Source organism: Hylobates moloch, unplaced genomic scaffold (assembly GCF_009828535.3).
Source record: "Hylobates moloch isolate HMO894 unplaced genomic scaffold, HMol_V3 SCAFFOLD_28, whole genome shotgun sequence".
In the NCBI taxonomy this organism is placed as follows: domain Eukaryota; kingdom Metazoa; phylum Chordata; class Mammalia; order Primates; family Hylobatidae; genus Hylobates; species Hylobates moloch.
In genome coordinates this window covers 335,419-349,901 of record NW_026652303.1, presented here as the reverse complement: position 1 = coordinate 349,901, position 14,483 = coordinate 335,419, and positions in this window count along the sequence as shown.

Here is a 14,483-nt window from a genome sequence, read left to right as displayed (position 1 = left end):
CTGTGGATTTGAAGCCACTAGCAGATTCCTAGGTCATCCAAACATCTGTATCTATTGCTCACGTAGACTACAGACAAAGCTTTTATATTCCTGAACAAGAGAAACCATTTGTCTTAAGCAGCTAGCCATAGGTATTCATTACCCTTATTCCTCCATTAATACTTGTTTGATGAACAGATCCCGGAACTTCAGTTTCCATTGACACAAGGTAGCTATTGACAGAAATGCTTAGAATAAAGTACTTTACATTCAATATAAAATCAATAGATATAAAGGGATAGCCTTAGAAAACCCATAAAAGTGGTGCATTCTGGGTTTTTTTCTTCCATATATACTTTTTTGGGAAGAAAGATAAGTGGACTATTTTTGACTTCAGAAATAAACTCTAATTATCATAATCAGATGACCAAGTAATAGAAACGACTAAGTCCCTTCTCAGTCCTGCAGTTTCACACTCAATAAGAGATTGCAAAGTGCCGAAAGGTTCATTAGAATCAGACAATACACATCAATGAGGCTTCCACCCAAAGAGGACTCTGAAAGCAACCAGCTGTACAGTGAAGGGAGCCATGGATAATTCACAGAACTTTAATGTTGTTTATAAACAAAAACTAGAAATGGTGTCATAGTAGTTTTCTACTTACAGAAAGATAAATCAACAGATGAGAGCAGCAGGAAAACCAACAGAGTGGGTCGGATGGAGACATCCTGTAACATAAAAGATAAAGATTATAGCAGAGAAGGGGTATCCTGTAGAAAACATTTAGAAGATGGCCTTTTTTCTATCAACTAAATTCAGAAAAACATAAACTATATGGAATGAGAAATAAAAGACAAGATAGAACAAAAAGATGAAAGAGGAGCTAAGAGGCATATACAAAATTAACAGAAAGGTGAGTAAGATGTGTTTAACACAGAGTTACCATACACACCTTGTTATGCACTGAAGTATGTGACCCCAAAGTTCATATGTTGAGGCTCTAACCTCAAATGTGACTGTATTTGGGGATAGTGTCTTGAAGGAGGTAATAAAGGCCCCCTTGAATGAGGTCATAGGGTGGATCCTAATCCAAAAGGCTGGTGTCCTTGTAAGAATAGGAAGAGACTCATTGTAGATTCTGGATATTAGCCCTTTGTCAGATGAGTAGGTTGCAAAAATTTTCTCCCATTCTGTAGGTTGCCTGTTCACTCTGATGGTAGTTTCTTTTGCTGTGCAGAAGCTCTTTAGTTTAATTAGATCCCATTTGTCAATTTTGGCTTTTGTTGCCGTTGCTTTTGGTGTTTTAGACATGAAGTCCTTGCCCACGCCTATGTCCTGAATGGTATTGCCTATGTTTTCTTGTAGGATTTTAATGGTTTTAGGTCTAACATTTAAGTCTTTAATCCATCTTGAATTAATTTTTGTATAAGGTGTAAGGAAAGGATCCAGTTTCAGCTTTCTACATATGGCTAGCCAGTTTTCCCAGCACCATTTATTAAATAGGGAATCCTTTCCCCATTTCTTGTTTTTGTCAGGTTTGTCAAAGATCAGATAGTTGTAGATATGCGGCATGATTTCTGAGGGCTCTGTTCTGTTCCATTGATCTATGTCTCTGTTGTGGTACCAGTACCATGCTGTTTTGGTTACTGTAGCCTTGTAGTATAGTTTAAAGTCAGGTAGCATGATGCCTCCAGCTTTGTTCTTTTGGCTTAGGATTGACTTGGCGATGCGGGCTCTTTTTTGGTTCCATATGAACTTTAAAGTAGTTTTTTCCAATTCTGTGAAACAACCCCATCAAAAAGTGGGCAAAGGACATGAACAGACACTTCTCAAAAGAAGACATTTATGCAGCCAGAAAACACATGAAGAAATGCTCATCATCACTGGCCATCAGAGAAATGCAAATCAAAACCACAGTGAGATACCATCTCACACCAGTTAGAATGGCCATCATTAAAAAATCAGGAAACAACAGGTGCTGGAGAGGATGTGGAGAAATAGGAACACTTTTACACTGTTGGTGGGACTGTAAACTAGTTCAACCATTGTGGAAGTCAGTGTGGCGATTCCTCAGGGATCTAGAACTAGAAATACCATTTGACCCAGCCATCCCATTACTGGGTATATACCCAAAGGACTAGAAATCATGCTGCTATAAAGACACATGCACACGTATGTTTATTGCGGCACTATTCACAATAGCAAAGACTTGGAACCAACCCAAATGTCCAACAACAATAGACTGGATTAAGAAAATGCGGCACATATACACCATGGAATACTATGCAGCCATAAAAAATGATGAGTTCGTGTCCTTTGTAGGGACATGGATGAAATTGGAAAACATCATTCTCAGTAAACTATCGCAAGGACAAAAAACCAAACACCGCATGTTCTCAGTCATAGGTGGGAATTGAACAATGAGAACTCATGGACACAGGAAGGGGAATATCATACTCTGGGGACTGTTGTGGGGTGGGGGGAGGGGGGAGGGACAGCATTAGGAGATATACCTAATGCTAAATGATGAGTTAATGGGTGCAGGAAATCAACATGGCACATGGATACATATGTAACAAACCTGCACATTGTGCACATGTACCCTAAAACCTAAAGTATAATAATAAAAAAAAAAAAAAGAAAAAAAAAAAAAAAAAAAAAAAAGGGGGGGAAAAAAAAAAAAAAAAAAAAAAAGAATGGGAAGAGACACCGGGAGTGAGCACACACGGAAGAGAGGCCACAGGAGGATGCAGGGGAAAGGTGGTGTCTACAAGCCGAGGAGAGAGGCTGCACCGGAAACCAACCCTGCCAGCAGTTTGATCTTGGACTTCAGCCTCCAGAACTGTGAGAAAATAAACTTCTGTTGTTTAGGTCCCCCCAGCATTTTAATATGATACAGCCCTAGTAGACTAATACACACCTCAAGCAGTGACAGGCAGAAATGAAACTGGAGAAAGTTAAAAGACTAATATGGAGGCCGGGTGTGGTGGCTCACGCCTATAATCCCAGCACTTTGGGAGGCCGAGGTGGGCAGATCACCTGAGGTCAGGAGTTCAAGATGAGCCTGGCCAACAGGGTGAAACCCCGTCTCTACTAAAAATACAAAAATTAGCTTAGCGTTGTGGCACATGCCTGTAGTCCCAGCTACTTGGGAGGCTGAGACAGAAGAATTGCTTGAATCCAGGAGGTGGAGGTTGCAGTGAGCAGAGATTGCACCACTGTATTCCAGCCTGGGCAACAGAGCAGGATTCCGCCTGAAAAAAAAAAAAAAAAAAGACTATACGGAAGAATCATAACTTCAGAATCTTTTTCAGAATGTGGAGAAAAATAAAAACCAATTGACAGAAGGGAGCAGGGAGATGTAAGACTTGGGAGACAGAGAATGGGGATTCACCTTATAGGTATTGGGTATATTTTTTGATAGGAAAAATATAACAATAAAAATTTTAAAGGACTTAAAGGATTTGTTTAAACCGCAAATATTACAAATAAAAATGGATCCTTATAAGCAAACATTTAATTATAAGAGACCAATACTTTCATGTAGCCTGATAGTATTATACAATTTCAAGATTAAGAAAAGAATCCCGTGGTTCCCAAACTGTGTGCCAAGATGTCTGGGGGTATTGCCATAAACTGATACAATGGGATATTTCCAGTTTTTGAGAGAAACAGAGGAATACAGGACATATTTTGAATATGTGTAAATTACTAGCTTAAGGTAGTTCATAAATTTGATTGTACTTCATTTCTTTCTATGATGTCACATTTTTGTGAAACTGGATTTTTGATGGGTGTTTTGATAAAAAAGCACATCCTATATGAAAATTGATGTGTAACAAGAAATGAGGCTGGAGGTGTCCAATCTGATTTCAAGGTTTGAGAAGTTATGGCTGTGATCAGTAGGCACACATGCTTCATTAATATATAATTGTATTTATTGAATAGTTTGAGGGTGGTTATTAAGTAATATTAAATTATTCAAGGGTGCCATGAACCAAGGAAGTTTGGGAACCTCCAATTAAGCAGAAGGGCATTTGACCAGGAAAAAGAATACAAAATATTTATTATAAAAATAATAAAACTTAGCTTGTCTCAGTCTTACCCCACAAAAGTAAACCCCAGATGGCTAAAGAAGTTTGTTAATATATAGGCAAATTAATCTCATTTATTTTCAGTTTTTTTGGTGAGAGTATGTTCATGGTATACATTTTCTTAGTTCTGAATGCCTGCTATTGCCTTTTCAATAAAAAGAATTACTAAAAGATATTAACAGAAGAGGTATTTAAACTAAACAAGAAATAAATCAAAATTACTAAGCTGTAGGTGAGATCATAATATAAATTTATCTAAGGCATTTATTTATATATGTATATATGTGTACATATATACATATATATACGTGTATGTATATATACATATATATACATACACGTATACATATATACGTGTATATATATACGTATATATATATGTATATATATGGTTTCAAATCCATTTAAAGGACAAATAAGCTATTTAAAAAGAAGACAAAACACTTAAAATACCTTTTTCTTTTGAGACAGGGTGGAGTGTAGTTTTATGATTTCAGCTCACTGCAACCTCCGCTTCTGTCTCCCGGGCTCAAGCAATGGTCCTTCCATCTCAGCCTTCCGTGTAGCTGGGACTACAGGCACATGCCATACACCACCATCCTGGGATAAATTTTGTATATTTTGTAGAGACAGGGTTTTGATATGTTGCCCAGTTTGGTCTCATACTCCTGAGCTCAAGGGATCCGCTTGCCTTGGCCTGCCGAAGTGCTGGGATTACAGGCGTGAGCCACCGCGCCTACACTTAAAATACATTTTAATAATTAAAATGTATGTCTACAACCCTACTTTTTCAGATGATATATGCTAATATGGTCAACACAAATATTTTATCTGTTAAATTTCTATTAAAATCTCTTTTTTTCATGCTTGCTTGAGAGAATACCACGTGCCAAGTACTTATGAGGTGTTGGACCAATTTCCTAATGTATAAAGATTTCTTATGACATCTTATTTACTCTCCAGCTTATTTAGAGAATAAATGTTTAGAAGTTAGAGTAATTTTTAATCCTATTTATATATGATGATAAATTGAAATAAAAAGAACCCAAGAGAATGTGATTTTATTTCATTTTTGAGATTTCAAAACATAATATGTAGGAAAATACATAGTAAAACATCTGACTTTCATACTTTCTGTGTTGAGTTTAGTAATAGAAATTTATGAAATAAAAATATTAAGAAAAGTACAAGTTAAAATTAATATTCTTCCTAGCTAATTTAAAATGCTGGACATCTTTATAATATGCATTTTAATGATTTCATAAATAGCAAATTGTAACAAGTTAGGCATATGCACTTGGCCTTTATTTTTATATTACTCACTTATCGAAATATTTTTTTAGATTTGTAGGATGTTATTGAGGTAGGAGAATGGGGTCTGGAGACAGGGAGCCTGAGGCAAACCTGCAGCTTACTTCCTGGAATTGGACTGAGAGGAAAACCCTACTTATCCATGCCCAGGTGACAAGAGGTCAGAGGCCCTTCCCTCTACAAAACCCCTTCCCCCCATGTCAGAAACGGAAAATGCCTCTGATGGGTCTGGGCCAAGCCTTGACTTCAACTTCTGATTGGTCACGGATCAGGCCTTTATTTGCATAGGGTGTAACCAATTGGAGGCCTCTAAAAGGTACCTAAGGGTGTTACCAAATTATTTTAGTCTAATAAAAACCCCAAAGAACAGTGCAATCAGGGCCCTTGAGCTGCTTGCTGTAGCCCACTCCCATTCTGTGAAGTGTACTTTTGCTTCAATAAATCTGTGCTTTCCTTGCTTCACTCTTTATTGCTTTGTTTGTGCATTTTGTTCAATTCTTCATTCAACAAGCCAAGAACCCGGACAACTCTCAGCCAGGACTTTCCATCTGGTAACGTTATCTATCTTTCAACCAAAAAAGTACCATGAGCTAAAATAAATTAGTCCTAAATACACAGACTTGTTTTAAATTCAACAACATAAATGTCAAAAATTATCCCAAAAACCTATATAAGTAAAATATTAAGACAATAAAAATAGGGCTTTACTCAATTATTTTTTGGAAATAGGCAGAAGTGAAATAATTTTGGCAGGTGTAGATTCTGTTTTCAGGTTTGAGACTAATGTGGTCTTGCTTATATTAGAGGAATGTTCATATCCTCATCAGAGCCTTTCCCACAAATCCCTGATTGGTTTAAGAACAGTAGGAGTTTGCATTTAGTAGGGTTTTGCAATATGCTGGGGACGAGAGCCCTTGATACTGCCCCTCTTAAACTGCAGGCATGAGTGCATTTCTGGCACCTACCACGTGGTTCTTTGAAAAAGCAAGATCCCTGGGAATATACATCTCAAATTCCTTTCTAAAATATGACAGGTTAGTGAAGTTCATTTTCATGATCAATGTCTTGCTAATGTTTTGAGATTTTATGGACAAAGAAAAGTTTACAGATGTATATGTATTTTGCGGCCAGTAAATTAACCACTTTTAAAAGAGTACTCCTTTGAGTTTTTTATAGGTCTGAAATACATGCAAATAGTTAATATATTAATATTTTATATACCAGTGCTTTTCAAACTTTAATGTGCCTAAGAATGACTTAAGAATTTGTTAAAATGTAGATTCTAGTTCAGAGATCTAGATTCTGCTGTTCCAGGGACTTTGAATAGCAAGGATGAGAACGATGACCAAATTCAAGTGTAACTGAAAATGAAGACATGGAAATGAAGAGCCTTATGAACCAATATGAGAGTTTTAACTCTATTTTGAAAGCTAAAGGAATTTGATCTGTCATGACCGTATTTTAATTTTAGAGAAATCACTCTGGAAGTTGTTTGAGTATATATTGGAGGGGAATTGGACTAGAGCCAGAGAAACTACCTAGTAGACAAAAAGTAATCTAGTTACCCAGGTAGAGCCCGATTAAAGGCTGCAGGTCCAAGGACCGCAGAGAGCCAATCTATACATGACACTAAACTTGACAAAAATATAGTGCCTGTTAAGCCAGACTTTCCCTTATGGCCTTAGGTAACTGATGAAAAGTAAAATGATCCTGTTTCTGACAACATAGTCTATATATTTGAGCACAAAATAGGACATCATGTCTTGTTTCTCCTAACATATGTCTTGTTGATTTTTGTTGGAGGTAGAGGTGAATACTATAAGGGGCAACTTAGACCTTATATTTGACCACAAGACCAGCCAACTGAAGCCTCTTGAAGTTTGAAGTTTCTTTTTACCATCTGTTTCCTTCTAAACTGGAATAATGCGGGGGGTAGTATGGTAACATGGACGTGAACTGTACTTTACCATCTAAATATGAATCTTTAAATATACCTCCTGAGATATGGCACAGTTTATGAAATTGATGCCATGAAAAAAGCCATTTTTAGTATATCCAAGTAAAGTATCTAGATACCTAGTAAATACTAGTGACTAATGTTATCCGGTAATGAATGAAGAAGACTTTGAAGTAAAACAGAATTCCAAAGAAGTAAAAATGCAATGTTCTATCACTAAACATCAGTCCTTTGTTTTGGACATAAAGAATATGCTAGACATATTCTAGCTAGGTTTGGTTTGCCAACAAAAGTTGGAGGTTGAACCAACATTTAGAGAGTATTTGTTTGAAGAGGGCCTAAGTAATGGCCTTGTATTTTCACTCACATGTATATAACTGTAGGTGGGATTTTGAATACATTTACAAGAAATTAAACAATAAAAAATCAGATAATGGAAAAGGGAAAGTGTTCGTTGTAACTCCCTTTATCTGGAGAGTCTTATCTAACACATATAAGTAGGAGTGTCAAGGAAATACTTTTATTTGAATAGACATTTTTGAATTAACTCTGGATGCTTTTCTCTTCTTGGTAGTCTGATTCCTTCTCTTGCATTCTTTCCACTGTTTTTAGTGCTAGTGAAGAATAGGCTGGTGTGTGTGTGTGGGTGTGTGTGTGTTTGTGTGTGTGTTTGTGTGAATGATTCTGAGGTAGGAGCAGATACTGATGTATGGGAAGTTGCTATCCCTCAGGAAGAGAATGTAGACATCTTTCATGGGAAAAAACAGAAGAGTGAGGGAAATCCATACAGCTGATATTAAAGGGCTATACTTAGTTTCACATTTAGGGATTTGGCGGGGGAGATCACTTCGCAGTGTGCAATAGTGTAGCCATAGTAATTGAGAAGTGGTGATAGTGCATTCAGACAGAAAAAGAGCAGAAGTTGAGCTCCTCCATGCATGTTCTGTCTAAGCTCCCATGTGGCCCAGAAGGCATTTAGAAATTCCCAGGGGATAGGGAAAGAAGATGAGTTTGGAAATTTCAGACCCATTATTGGGCTTCTACAGAAAGGGGCAGTGTGATCTTAGGACAGAAACAAAGGTTCAGGGCCTAGACAGAAGCCACACTGAGAATATGGCCAAGATCATGGTGGGCTGAGTCAGGAAGGGGACACTAGGCTCTGAGCTTACTGAAAAGAGCAGAACACTAGATTCACCAACTCTTGACTTCAGAAGTGGGTGTCAGCAGGCGCCAGCAAGCAGAAAGGAAAATGCCATTGTGTTGTAAGGGCAAGCGGGGACTCAGAACATAGGACAGTATCTTGCACATGGCTCCAAGGGCCTTGCCCCCTTCTGCCATGATTATGTATAAGCATTCCCATGTCCAGGTACCATTTGGAGTTGGAACTTAATATAAGGTGTCATTACTTCAAGAAAATGGTTACGTCTTAAAAGTAACCATGCCTTACATTCTTTTAAATAAATAAAGAATTGGTTATAATTTCTTTGTGTTTTACTTGATTAAAAGCTAAACAAATGTGACATTTTACCTTTCAATTTAAGCAGCGTTGTTTTTCTAACCTTGGAATTAAAAAAAATTCAATTTAAATTCAAACTGCTCATTAGAGAAAGTTAAGAACGATCTTCTCTAGCACAGTAGTCAGTATATTATCATTATTATGCCTATCTTACGTGGTAATGAAAGTTATTGAGCTTGTGAAATAGGATATAATGACTAGGGATATTAAAATTCGTCATATTTCTCAAATTCATTAACAATTAGATTCTGGACAATGCCACTGCCTTTAATTATTTTCCTTGTGTAGCACGTTGGCTTGGGTAGTTTTTACATCATGGAGGGCATAAAATGTTTTAACATATTTCAGGAGAAAGCGGTTTGCTTCTAATTTGTATCTTCCTCCATGTGTACAACTTTAATTTTGACATGGATATGGTCCAAAGATACATGAGAAGGGTGGATAAATGATTCACTTTTAGAGGTTTATAAGGCTACTCCTTAGTTCACTGGAAAAACTCATTTGCTAAATGGACCCTCACTGCTCTGTGAGATGTTTACTTTGCTCTTATGTAAGTTGAGACTGCTTGGTTCTTCTAGCATTAACTTAGTTTTGGCTATTTCTTCTCATCCCTTTTCATAGTATATAAACGCTCAGCAGACATTTAAAATCATGTGAAAGACAAACCAAACTACTTTTATTTTAAGGCTAACTTTCTGAGCGTAATTTTCTTATCTGTGAAATAAGAGTTGCACCATAGAAAAATATTTTTTTAAAAAAATGAATGAAGTAAATCTGATCACTTTAATCTCTTTGTTGTTTAAGGTTAACATTCCCCTAAACACCCTGAAATGTAAAAGAAATTTTAAATAAATTGAGGGTACTCTCTATATTTCCTAAATTAGTATATTTTTGGAAAGAGTATGCTGTATACTGTTTTTGTTCAAAACGTTTTCCTCAGATAAATAATAGGGATATTGAATAGAAATAAAATGATGCAGAGGTTAAAAGGCTATTGTGAGACTTTGCTTTCTTTCAACAATTAATACATATATTTTCACGTTCAGTTGCGTTTGTTGATTCCAACAGAGAATTCCTTGAAAATCGCAGAAAGATCAGTACCTGTCACATGCTAAATATGGTATAAATTATGCCAGCTGCGTTTCTAGGCGCCAACACCAGACGGCGCTAAAACACTGCAGTTAGTTGCCTGCCTGCCGAGTTGAGATGTTCACAGTTCTGAGAACAACGCACAACGCATGTTCTGTACATATTGCTAAACTGAGGGTTGGGCAGAGAAGGGCAAACTAACTACGGTTGATTTTAGCTCATGTTTAAATACAGGATATACTCTGTTTTCCTTCTGTACAGGAGAGGGAACTCTTCACAGGTGAGCTCAAGAATGCATTTCATTCCCCTTTGTGTCTTGTTCTTGATGGCAAAAATCTGTGGTTAGGTGCCTGAGATGTGAGGAAGGAAATAACTGGCTATATCCGTCTAAATTAATCACTAGTAAGGAAAATTAGGGAAGTTACAGGAAGTAAAGACCCTCAGGCAAAGGCTCAGGGATAATTTAGAAAGAACTAGAAGGGTGCATGCTGGGAGTGTAGTGAAGAAGCAAACTTCCTTTTTGAAAACCCAGAAAAATATAAGAACTAGTTTTCTTCTTTTTCCCTGATGCTATTGCCTTTCAAAACGATGAAATGGTAAATGGTAAATTTTGAGATTGCATGTTATAGTCAATGCAAAAGTTTTTAAGAAAAGCAGATATACTTGCTGCTTCTTGAGTTAGAATATAGAATGAGAGATCGCTGCTGTGTTATAGATAGAAAATGTGATGGAAAGCAGTTGCAAAGCTGGGCATAATTCCATACAATTTTTTTTTTTACAGATATATTTGCTGGTAAGGCAGTATACACACAACAGAGCACTTCAGTTTCAAATTATGTTAAAACATCTATGAAGTAGTCAGCAGTATCATAGATTTTTTGCTTCTGCCGTTCAGTGAGGCCCTGTCATTGACAGAGCTTGGTGACTACCAATTGTTGATGTTGATGGGCTATGCTGGGGCTCTCAGGAGAGCTGGGGTCTCTGTTCTCTGAGGTTTTCTAAAATTCTGAGACCATATGGTTTCATAACAATGAAAATCACTTGATAGCAGCAATGGAGTTGTCCTTATGAATACTGATTTGTTTAACTGTTAGTTGTGAACACCTAGGAATGAATTTGCTTCTTAATGGCCATATTATATTGGACATTCTCAGAAAAAAGGTTTTTAATGAAGAAAATAAAAACCAAATTTCAAAATATACTACAATTCTATTTTCTGTTCATTAGACAAAATAAGAGAAAATGAAAAACCATAAATTAATGACTTTAAAACTAAAAAATAGGTTATTTATTCTTAAACAAGAATTTATTTCTTCTTTAAGAAATATAATAGCTGAGAACCTCAAAAGAAACCTACACCTAAGGAATGATGTGAAGTAATAGGTACCTATGACTTCTAAACTTATTGTGTATGGATTTATTCACATCTATCACCATTTATATAAAAAAACACTTAAAATTTCACAATCTCTCCTATTTCTACAATTTATAACAGAAAAAAATGAGGAAAACAATTAAGAATAGGAAAAATTACTGTTAGACAATACAATACAATACAAGGCATGCTTCTGCAAATTTTGCAGATAACATATGTGATGACAGCACAGCAGTTACTTTTGTTAAGATTAAAACAGTCGTGGCGCAGTGGCTCACGCCTGTAATCCCGGCACTTTGGGAGGCCGAGGCAGGTGGATCACCTGAGGTCAGGAGTTCGAGACCAGCATGGTCAACATGGTGAAACCCCGTCTCTACTCAAAACACAAAAATTAGCCAGGTGTGGTGGCAGGCACCTGTAATTCCAGCTACTCGGGAGGCTGAGGCAGGAGAATTGCTTGAAACCGGGAGATGGAGGTTGCAGTGAGGCCAAGATTGTGTAACTGCACTCCAGACTGGGTGAAAAGAAAAATCTTTTGCGGGGGCTGAGGAAAAAAAAAAAAAAAAAGATTAAAACAACACAATTGCAATTTTGCAATTTGATAGTGAAGAGAGATTTTTCAAATTTATTCCTCAGTTTTTTCTGAAAATGAAAATGTATAACCACTTAACAATTTACCAATTTTCAGGAAATAATATTCAATAAAACATTATGCCATCACTGATAGGGAGGAAGAAGAAGCATTCTTAATTTGTTTTTTGTTAGTTGGCTTGTTTTGGTGGGGGGACGGGCATTTCTTATGACAAGACTTTTAAAAGATCAAGATCTTCAAGATGGCTTCAAGCTTATCAACTTGTAGGTATTCTTGTAAATATAAAGAGAAATCTGAAAGTATTATGCTTCAATAACCAAATTAAATTAGCACAATTGCAATTTTTGTTTGAATCAAGATATTCTTTTATATTGTATATATTAGGCTTAATAGTTTTATGAGGCTACACATTATGGAGAATATATTTTACTCTCCTAAGCCAAGAGAAAACTTCAGGACCAACTAAACTGTACCCAAATATGCATTCATTGTATTTTATTTGTCCATATTACTCTTCAATATAATGGTTTTATGATTTAGAATATCTTGATATTTTATACCTTTATCAGAGCCTTTATACATGAACACAAACTGTATACCTACATCTTTAGATTTTGGTACTAAGACAAAGGGGTCAGTTACAAGTGTCTGAGAGTTGTTTGGTTGGTAGAACTTCTAGAAGAGAGTGAGTTCTGAGAAAATCATGGTAACAGAAAGTAAAACTTGTACATGTGGTATTGTGAAGAAAGAAATTGAAATGGCAGGTAACACTTAGGTAAAAGCCTAATAAACCTGATTTTAGAAGACATGAATATCTGTATTATAGAATTCTTTTCTTGGTTTGAATAAGTGATTTGAGAATCCCATCTGGACTATCAGAATGGACGTTAACTAAATAGAAAAGGATTCTTGAGAAAAAATGGATAATGTAACACACAATAAAAATTTGAAAAACAACAAACATTTGTGATGAATTGTGAAGAAGCTGGACCTCCCGGCCAGGTGCAGTGGCTCACGCCTGTAATCCCAGCACTTTGGGAGGCTGAGGTGGCTGGATCACCTCAGATCAGGAGTTCGAGACCAGCCTGACCGACATAGAGAAACCCCATCTCGACTAAAAATACAAAAAATTAGCCAGGCATGATGGTGCATGCCTGTTGTCCCAGCTACTAGGGAGGCTGAGGTAGGAGGATCACTTGAACCTGGGAGGCAGAGGTTGTGGTGAGCTGAGATCACGCCATTGCACTCCAGTCCGGTCAACAAGAGCAAAACTCCATCTCAAAGAAAGAGAGGGAGAGAGAGAGACAGAAAGGAAGGAGGGAAGGAGGGAGGGAGGGAGGAAAGAAAGAAAAGAAGGAAGGAAAAGAGAGAGAAAGAAGGAGAGAAAGAAAGAAGGAAAGAAAGAGAGAAAGAAACTGGACCTTTCACCTCCCGGGTAGTTTGGAATTGTTCAGTCTGGCATCTGATTTTTGTAACTCTGATAAGTCTGAAACAAATACATATACTGATGAAAAGCTGACAACAAATAAAGCTAAAATTATCGTCACATCTCCAATAATCTTTTATAAGAGATGATACAGCTGCATTCCTTTTGATTTTAGTTAACTACTTTTAGTGAAGCCCTTCAGTGAGAGCTTGCACACAGAATCAAAAATGTTAGAACTATAACATCCCCAGAGCAGGGTCAGAATGAAGCCTACATTTGGGATAGAGCACATGTTTTGCCTACCTGTTTAACACATTTTTTGTAAAGAATGGGGTCATGATATATACTACGTAAGTTCATCTCAACCCATTATGCTTCCTTCCAGATACTTCCACAAGCAACTTAAAATTATAAAATGAGTACACATACTCATTTTATGATTATGAAAAGAGTACCCATACTCATCTTACTCTTACTTATAAGAGTACCCTTACTCTTATAAAATGAGTACATATACTCATTTTATATATGTACATGTACTCATTTTATATATGTACATGTACATATGTAAGTTGCTTATAGAAGCATCTGGAAGGCACTTCCAGTAAAAAGTAACAAGTCAGATTATTATAATTTACACAAGTTAAGTAATGTGCTGATATTAAATCATATTTTGCATTTTACTCATCTATGTTAAAATGTACTTAATGTGTCCTTTATCAATTTTGATTAATTTGCAAACTTTAACATATTATATTCTAATTAAAATTCATTTAATTTATTATATTCTCCAGTTGAATTTTTTTTTTTTTTTTTGGTTAGCACACAACACTTAAAACCATTAATTCTTAGGGTTTTGGTTAATTAATACTATCTTATTAATGAGTTTTGAGTACTTATTAATCAGGAGAAAAAATAGTATCAGTCTTAGGATCTGAAGTCAGAAAAAATATAGTTAAAAAGGTTAAGATTTGTAATCTCTTTATTATTGGATTTATCCCATAAGAAAATAATTTTGAATTTTCCTCTTTGGGAGGCCGAGGCGAGTTGGTCACGAGGTCAGGCGTTTGAGACCAGCCTGGCCAACACAGTGAAACCCTGTCTCTACTAAAAATACAAAAATACCAAAAATTAGCTGGGCAT